The sequence below is a fragment of the Alligator sinensis genome, unplaced genomic scaffold, assembly GCF_000455745.1.
Source record: "Alligator sinensis unplaced genomic scaffold, ASM45574v1 scaffold58_2, whole genome shotgun sequence".
Taxonomy (NCBI): Eukaryota; Metazoa; Chordata; order Crocodylia; family Alligatoridae; genus Alligator; species Alligator sinensis.
The window spans coordinates 551,666-559,744 of NW_005842405.1; positions in this window are offsets into that span (position 1 = coordinate 551,666).

Here is an 8,079-nt window from a genome sequence, read left to right on the forward strand (position 1 = left end):
TCAGGCACCCAGCCCCCTGCTCTGATCTGCTGGTGTGGCAGCTAGCAGTGAGCCCCCAGCTAGGTGGGGAATCAGTCGGAACTTGCTGTTAGCTGCCCCACTGGTGGATCGGGGCAGGAGACTAGGACCTGCCCCTCCTCTGCAGCTCTTTCCAAGTCACCTCCCCTAATCAGGGAGCTGGGGCTGGGAGCAATGTCTCAGCCTTGGCCAGGAGACAGCTGTCTCCTGGCCCAGTGCTCCCTGCCAGCCCCTAGCCTAGCACCCAGGGGGAGCCTAGAGCTCCCTTGGTGGTGTCAGGGGCCCATTGCAGGGACCCAGGAAGTGAGAGCAGTTTGCTGCCATTAGCAGCAAACTGCTCCTGCTTTTCTACACATGAAGATGCCTGCCCAGGAGCGTGTACTCACGAGTAGTTTACTCATGAGTAAACTGCTCCTGGATCTAACGCACATGTAGACACACCCACTTAAAAATTTCTCTGCTCTGGCTTTTCATAAGATGAAGAGGAACATATTGAGCACATATTTGGTGTAAAGGAGTGGCTACTTTGATTTCAGTGCAACCACACATATTTACAGCAGATGGGGATCGGGACTATTTTATTTTCTAATTCTTCCCACATGGAGAGGCACTGGGGCTAGGGCATGGATTCAGCCCTATTGAAGGCACTGAAGCTGTGTGGTGGGCAGGGGCCTGTTACATGATGTAACAGAATCAGCATCGTATTGGGATCCAGTTAGGAGCAATGGTAGAGTTTATTGAGAAAAAGACATTGGCCCAATTTAATCAACTTATATTTGAAAAAGCTATTAGGTGGTTCTGTTATTCCCTTGGATATAATGGGCTGTATTCAAAGCCTGGGATGTTCATCAGGTGTTAGACTGATCTCCTATGCATTCATTTCAAGTTTGCTGCCAATGGTTGATCTGAACCTAGGTCAATGGTATCCAAGTCATCTGACACCTGTGGGCCAGGTGAGTTGCATGAGACTAGACCAGAGGCTTGAGCTAAAGTATAGTGCCAGTCCACAGGCTGGATCTGGAGTGTGCAACCACATCACCTGAATTGTGAGTCTGGAATTTGGCTGTGGCAGCATTAATTACTGCAGCTCCCAGAGAGGCGACAGCCATTGCTCCTCCCAGTGCCAAATTTTGGGCCCCATGGGCCAGATGACATGGCTCCAAACTCTGGATCTGGCTCGCAGAGCTCCCCACAGGTCCTGAAATTTGGTAGTGTAGTGAGTAATGGATGTGTTAATTGTTGCAGGCCCTGGAGCTATGGCAGTTAATGCTGCTACCACTTGTACTGCTCCCTAATTTCCAGCCCTGTGGGCCAGATGACATGGCTCCATGGGCCGGATCTGGCCTATGAGCCCCTGATCTCGGTTGCATTAATCTGTGACTATGAGCCATGATCCTGAATTGATTTCTGAACTGACAGGCCCTTGGGTGTGTGCAAAGTTCCACTGATGCTCGCTGCAAGATTGTGCTACAATGAAATGGGGCTACTCAAGTGCAAAAAGTTACTGACACATTTACATACCTGTGGGATTGGAGACATTAATAGATCAGTTTCTTGTTTTATTGGCAGATGTCACATGTGTGTGATAGTTAGAAATATGCTACTGTTTAGTATGTGTCAGGGGTACTAAGAACATGCTCAGTGTTTATTTGTTGTATTTGGCTTACCTGGTCCAGTGTCAAATCAATCACCAAATTTAAGTTCAGGAAGGAATTTTTCCTCAGGTTGGCCTGGAAGTGACCACAGGCTTCTTTTGCCTTCTACTGTAACCTGACGAACAGTCCTTTTTCCCAGGATCATATGTGCATAATTTAATTTATTCCCTGCCACTGCAGAGCTCTTGTTCCTCCTGTCCATCAGCTGGAGATGTTCTTATGGCAGCCGGAAAATAGGAAATGTTTGGAAAATTGTTTGACTGTGAAGGCTGGGGACTGGACTGTGTGGCCTGGAGGACCCCTTTCAATGACATGTTGCTTCAATTTTATATTTAAAAAATAGCTTATTTTGAAATAAAGTAAAAATCTACATGGGTTTTCTGCATATCTGCAGGAATCACTGAAGAACAATTTTTCAGTTCCTATAAAACTGCATTGGGTTCCATCACGCAGGAGCAGATTATTTTTATTTATTGGATTAAGCCCAATGCCTTTTAACTTCAATGCAGCAAGGTGCAGAGCACTGCTGTGTGATATGGAGAACCCACAATTCTTGTGGGTTTCAATGGAAAGGGAGAGAGATCATCACCTTAGAAAGGGACTTGGAACCTTGCAGGAGTGAACCTTGAAATCTGAATCATATTTTAAAATATTTCTCTTAACAGAATATGGATTTCCCTTCCCTCCTAACAACATTCCTTCTTAAACTGGGAACAAACATTTTACTTATGGCTAGACTGCATTTATTGGTAATTTTCACATAAATCAACTTATATGAAAATGTATTCATAATCCAAGCTTTCTCTATAGTGATAAAATGTTTCTGCTTCTGTGGTAGAAAATAGCTTATTATGCAAACAGCATTGCCAGTGTTACATTATGCATGGGATTCACCTGGAGAACATCACAAAAGCTTCAACCAAAAGAAAAAAAAGGGGGAGAAAATCGGGTGTTCCATTTACTGCACCACTTGTCTATTATAATTAGCTGTAAATGAGCTGATAGCTGTACCTCGAAACATATTTCATATATGCCTTAGTAAGGTCATAAGAATAAGAAAAAGAAAAATAGAACAGAATGGAGGAATATAAAGCCTTCCAAGGTACAGGCCGTCAAAATGTCACCCCAATTAAAAACTGAAATCCAGTTGCCATTTTTCAGTTTAGTTGTATTTACTTGGAGAATGACTTGGTTATATTTTTGTACGCTCGATTTAATTCAGAGCACTGCACGTTTCCACTAGACTGTCATTATAAAGGATGACTGTTAGAAAGTTTGATTGGACAAGATTAGTTCAGAAAAGACTGATATATGGAATTAGCTTAGATTTAGGCTAAGGTAATTACTCCTCAGACAGATTCCAGCACAACCCTGCAGACACAGAGTATCTCCTTCAAAGAGGAAGCTGATTGTATTTCTCTTTGTAGAGTGAAAAGGGTGAAGTGTTAAAACAGAAGGACTGTGGGAGATTTCTCCAGTGCAATGATATTCCCTGGCAGTGGCAGAATTGCTGTATTTACTTCTGTGCCTCATTCCAGCCCCCACACCCCCTTGCCCCACTCAAGAAATTGCTGAAGCATAAGTAGCCAGCATACATTAGTGCAGCCCTTTTCCAGAGCAGCAACTCAAGATTAGATCAAAGCTACCACCATGCAGTATCATCTATGGACAGTTCTGAAATCTGGGACCAAATTTTAGATCCTTCCCACATCACAAAATGCTTCTGATGTCATGAACAAGATTTAGTTTTCCTGACTAGCCTTGGCTGCTCTTTTCACATCTGCTCTGCTGGGAAGTCCTATGAGTCTTCCCTAAGTAGTATTCAGTGAAGAGATTTATTTGTCATCCCAATTCTGTATTTCTTTAATTGTACAATGTATACCTGCCATGGCAGAGACTCTGGCTTCATTCTTACCATGTCCCAGATACTTTCATCATTTTTTCTGGAGATAAGGAGTTCTTGAACTCCCTGATGAATCTTGTCATTTCTTATAATAGAACTGAATTGAATATCTAGTATTTTCCTGAGGCATTTGACTTTCAAGACATTGAGGCATCTGGCTATACCAGAGTGATTACATTATTTATTAATTTTATTGATAAGCAGTTATATACTGTGACAGATTTACATTGGCCTTTGCAACATACGGCATAAATCTTGAAAGATGCTCTACATGTTAACTGTGCCAATGAGCTGAGTGTCAGAATTAGACAGGACAAAGACAAGACAGAAAGGAAGGGAGCAGGGGAGAATCTAGGGAGGTGCACTGGTGCACTTGCACCCCCTTTTGATTCCTGGTCCACCCAAAGTTTAAGACCAACTTTCTGGTAGTATCAGTAGCATTTCTAGCCAGGTAGTGCTGACTACTTCATGACTTCTTATAATCTACCTAATCCCTTCTAAACTCTTCTTTCCACATGTGTTAATGACCCTCTCTTCTTTTTAATGGTCTTGATGTTCCACCAATCAAGCTGTCCTTTGTTCTGTAGTTCTACTGTCAGTTAGCTGCTCCTAGTAATGAAGCTCCAATTTCACAGCCCTGAAGATTATTTTTAACTAATTCCAATAAAGTTATATTTCTTTTTGCTTCAGTCTTAAACTGAATAATGCAGCCCTAGGCCACTGGCATATTAGCAAATCTTTTAGTTTATTTTTTACCTGGAGAAAATATGTATTGTTTAACATGTGATTATGCACCTCACCATCTGTGTTCTCTTTCCAAAATTCTAGATCTGCCCATGGAAGGGAGGTTGTGGCAATGGCTGATGAAGAGTAAGCAGGAAAAATTGCTTGAGGAGGCAGACTTAAGAGAAGGTTCTGAAGGAGGAAGATAAAAGTACCAGCCCAGGAAGACTTAGGTCTGCCATGAGAAAAGCAAAGTTAAGGGTGGGCTTTCAAACCAGAGATGGATGCACCCTATTTCTCTCACTCCTAGGCTGTGACCTAGACTCATTTTCTCCTGCCCTGTGGAGTTTGGGATGTACAACTCATTGACAGTCAATGTGCTTCCCCCTGGGATTCTATAGTCACATCTTCCTAAACAACTTACTGTGTCAAGCAATGGAGCACTTAAACTAGTGATCCTCACTAGGGTGCCATGACAGCCTGGCATGCCTTGACATCCTTTGAAGGGTGTTGCAGAGTGCCGGATCATGTTAGCACTGCTAGATATGCAGATGTGATTCACAAGATGAACCCAGGGATTTCAAATAAGAATTCATTGAGTTAAAAACATTCTGACCTGTTGTGGTCTTCCTGAGTTCTTGCGCTATGATTTTTCTGTAGTCAAAAAATGAGGGAAAACTAAGAGCTGCCATTTTCCAAGGGGTGCTCTAAATCCAAGAAGGGTGAAAACCACCCACTTAAACATACCACACTTCAAACGAACCAGAAGCAGGATAATTGCATTAATGGAGCATTATGGGCAGACTAAAGCACTGTCAACCAGCAGTTCTGATTGGTCCAACCAAAACACCTGTGAGGACATGACTACTCTGTTTCTGATTTGGAAGGAAGTCCAGGCAAAGAAGCCTGGTAGGTTTGAAGGCTGGCACAGTTTGACATGTGGACATGTTCTGTAGACCAGAAGTCCACAAGACAAGCCTTCTCACAGCCCTGCTTTCTGCAGAAGAGGAAGTGGGTGTTTTTTTTAGCATTAATCAAATTATCCAATCTGAAGCCACTTAAAATGTTATACAAACTCCTCTGTATAAAGATTGATTGCTATTGTCTAGATTAGTAATCAGCAGTTTTGTTACTGTGGCATTTCTGATTCAATGCTGGAACTAAGCAATGGGAAACTGTGGATTTAATTCTGGGCCACAGCCCTTATGGTAGGTTAAGTCCTTGAACATAGTTACTGAGTCAAATTCATCCTTGCTATAACTATGAAGACTTTGATGGCATTCCTCTAGTGTGCACTTGGCTCTCTGTGGTAAAGAAGGCTAGCAATTAGTCATGCAGTCTAATGACAAGTTTTTAATTTTACTGGCCCATTTCCAAAAGTCTCAATGATTTTATATATCTTTAATATGTCATTGTCTGTCAGATGTGGTTGCATATACTTTGCCTGATCTGAAGAACTACCTTGGTTATATACTGCACCTAGCTTGAAAATTGCTCACCACAGGAGAAGTGGTTTCTACTAGTATGAGTAGTCAAGTGACTACTTTTAGAACAACTACAATAAATACAATAAAACACATGTTAATGCTCAGTGAAGGGGTTTAATTACACATATAGGCATGCTTTATCATGTTCTTACATCAATTTAAACCTAGAAACCATCGAAAATCAATTGCTTATTAAGAGGGGTCATTTCAACATCACAACTCTAGTCATTCTCATATGAAAATGTTGCAGAGTCACCACTATGGAGGACTTTGTACTTTCCACAGGTTCCACTTTTCCAAATGCAGAAGTTCATATTAAACCAGTGGTGTCCAGACTTTTTGCCCAGTTGGCCAGATTGGCAGTGACTGGTCTGTCCATGGGCTGGATATAGCCAGTGTTCCCATTCTGGTATGGGCACGGTAGGCACTATCTGGCCACATGGAGGTAGGGAGGAGGATGGAGGACAGGCTGGCCCCAACACAGCCCTACAGGGGAAAGGAACTTGGCACAGCCCCACAGAGAGGAAAGGGGGCATGGCCTAGTTTGGGGAGGGGGAAGGGGAACAGCCAAGCCCCAAGGGGGTAGCCCCCAACCTGGCCCCACGATGGAAAGGGTGCGTGGTCTAGTCCCCAACAGAAAGGAAGGAGGCATGGCCAGACCCCAAGCCACTTCACAGGAGAAGGGGGCATGCCCAAGCCCTAATCCAGAAGCAAGGGGGTATGGCTTGGCCCCATGGAGGAAGCGGGCTAATGTGGCTCTGACTGGCCATGCAGGAAATGAGGCTTGGGTTTTTGGCAGGGGGAGGGTGGCTGTATTTATAGCCACCAGTCCCCTGCTGCCAAATTTCCAGACCTGTGGGGAGCCCTGCAGACCAGGTGTGATGGCTCTGCAGACTGCATTTGGCCTGTGGGCCAGAGGTTGAGCACCCCTGCATTAGACAATACTGACCAGTTAGAACGCTCAGTAAAGCAAACTTCATTCAGTTCCCTGCCAGACATCCACACATTGCACTTCCTGTCGTGCCACAAATCCCATTATACCTTATTGCTGGTGCAGGGGGAACCTGGGATCATGATCCTGGGCTCCCCCAGCACTAGGAAGTAGCAAGCTTCTGCCACTTGAAGCTCCCTCAGCTGATGGGGTCCCAGCTGCGGGGGTGCACCATGTGCCCTGTGGCTGGGAGGCCTGTCAGCTGTCCCAGGCTCCCAGTCACAGGAGCACATGTTGTGCCTTCATGGTTGGGAGACCTGTCAATGTAGGCTTCCATATATGGGGGTGCACCTGGCCATGTGTTCAATTAATGGTGCCATATAGGAACCAGCCACAAAGTTGTTCTACATTTTTTATGGAATAACTTTGTGGCTTTTTCCTTGTTTTATGATGATACTAATTGATTGAATGTGAGGTTGGATTACAATTTAAGACATGATTAACTGGTAATCCAAGCATAACGTGTTGAAGGGGCCTTTGACACCTTTACTCAGAGTGATTTCTGAACAACATACAACGTCACAGATAAAGAAACTAGGACAATAGTCTGATTGGAAGAATGGAGAAGTTGAAACTCCCACCAGCACTGAAACTCTAGTTATGTGGAAGACAACCAGAAAAGGTTTATGCAGTAAACAGTGCCATCAAAAAAGGAAGACAGGCAGAAGCACTTGGTGTTTCTAGGTTGCTCAGGCAGAGATGGGTAATTATGAAACTACACTACAGACATGTGAGGAGTATTGCATTCCATATAAGACTGAAACATACAAGAGATGTGTTTTTTTTATCAGAGTTCAAAAGAAGGGTGAAAACAGAAGAATTTAAAAAAAATCTAAAATGGAAGAGCCAATCTTACAATTTTGAAGCATTAACTGAGTCTCTGATAACAGACCAGTTCATGAGTAGAATCTGGGACAAAAACTTCATAGAGAGAGAGTAGTGAAAGACCTAGAATTAACCCACGACAAAGCAATTAAAATTTGCCAAGCAAGGTAAGTCAGCTAGTCAGAGCACTGCTTTAACCCTGGGAACATGATGGATAGGTCTACAGTGCAGTTGCTGTTGTGCTGATTGCAAAACATGCCCCCAAAGCTTGGTAAATAGCTCTTGGAATGGTGAACTATTGTTGGGAAAACTGTGCCTAGTTTAGCTGCCCGAACTAGTTATGTAAGACTGGTATTTTGCAATTTCCAATGAATATGGCATGAAAATCTTCATAAAGAATTAGAGAAACAGAAGAGTTAATTAAAGAAACCCCAAGCTTGAGGAACTATGACAATAAGTACATACTAAGTTATCCAG